Raw genomic sequence first — 1,413 nt, forward strand, 5'->3', positions numbered from 1 at the left:
CGCTAGAGATGTGGTCTGATTGCCATGGCAACTAGAGAAGGAAGACAATGAAGATAGGGGATCGAGAGGTAGGAGACGACGGCGGCAGGTCGCACTAGGGTTCCAAGGCAGGCCGGGACGACGAGCGCGTTAGGTCGTGCGGGCAGTGCGGTCGATCGCCCGGACGTGTGGGCGATTGTGCCACACATCGAACGTGCGGGCTGTGGCTGCATGCGTCCGGACGCCGTCGTGCGGGCGGGTTTGTCTCCGTGCTGCACAAGGCGTGCGGCACAACCCCTTAGATGCCACACGTGTGTCAGTTATGGTCGTAAAAAAAATCAGCCGAACGGGATAAACATTTCTCTCTCTAAAACAAAGCTGAACATGATATAACAGAAGGGCGATGCTAGGCGCCGGTGCGCCGGCCGAACAGTTTCGGCCGGTCCAGCCCTAGCCGTTGGATGCGCGCGATTAGCCGTCCGATTCCCCGCGTTGACTCCCCCCTCTTTCTTCCTCTCCTCTCCCGGCCGCCGGCCATCACCCCCGCCTGGACCTCTCTCTCCGCCGCCCCCGCTACTGGATGCAGCGCTCGCCACCGGTCGCCGCGCTCGCCGCCGGTCGCCGCCGGTCTCCGCCATCTTCTCTCATGTTTCTCGCCGGGATCTACATGCAGCAAAAACTTCGCCCGTGGGTTGCAGCTCCCCTCGCTGGTGATGGTTGCGGCTCCGTCAACACCAGTCGCCTGTTGCAGCTCCGGCAGCTTGCAGTCGCGCGCCCCGCCGCTCGTACTCCAGCGCCGCCGCCGAACCCCGTTATTAAAGGTTGTAGCAAAATTCATCAACGGTGGCAGCAAAAAACACCGCCAGTTGAAGCTTTTTTTTTCAACTGTTGATTCCGGTTGTAGCAAAACTTGACGCCAATGGTAGCACGGCAAAATGCAGGTTGCAGCAAAAACCTTCACCCGTAGTAGCAAAAAAAAACTACGGTTGCAGCAAAAATCAAACCCCGTCGCCGTCTTTCGCGAGGTTGCAACTCCGCCTTACATGGATGTAGCAAAAACTTCAGCGGTGGTGGCAAAAAACAACTACGGTTGCAGCAAAAAACAAACACTGTTGCCGTCTTTCGTGAGGTCGCAACTCCGCCTTACATGGATGTAGCAAAAAACTTCAGCGTTAGTAGCAAAAAACTGCTACGGTTGCAACAAAAATCGTCGTTGTCATCATCGCGAGGTCGCAGCTCCGCCTGATGGATGTAGCAAAAAACTTCGCCAGTAGTAACAAAATCCAACTGCGGTTGCAGCTTCTCCTTGTTGTGCAGTTCCATTGAAGCTTTTCTGTCTATGGTTGAAGCTTTTTTCAACAGCTGTTGAAGCTGTTTTAGGTGACGGTTGCAACACTGGTATACGCGGGGGTGCATCCAGCCATGGCGGCAGGC

This window comes from Triticum dicoccoides, chromosome 5B (genome assembly GCF_002162155.2).
Source record: "Triticum dicoccoides isolate Atlit2015 ecotype Zavitan chromosome 5B, WEW_v2.0, whole genome shotgun sequence".
In the NCBI taxonomy this organism is placed as follows: domain Eukaryota; kingdom Viridiplantae; phylum Streptophyta; class Magnoliopsida; order Poales; family Poaceae; genus Triticum; species Triticum dicoccoides.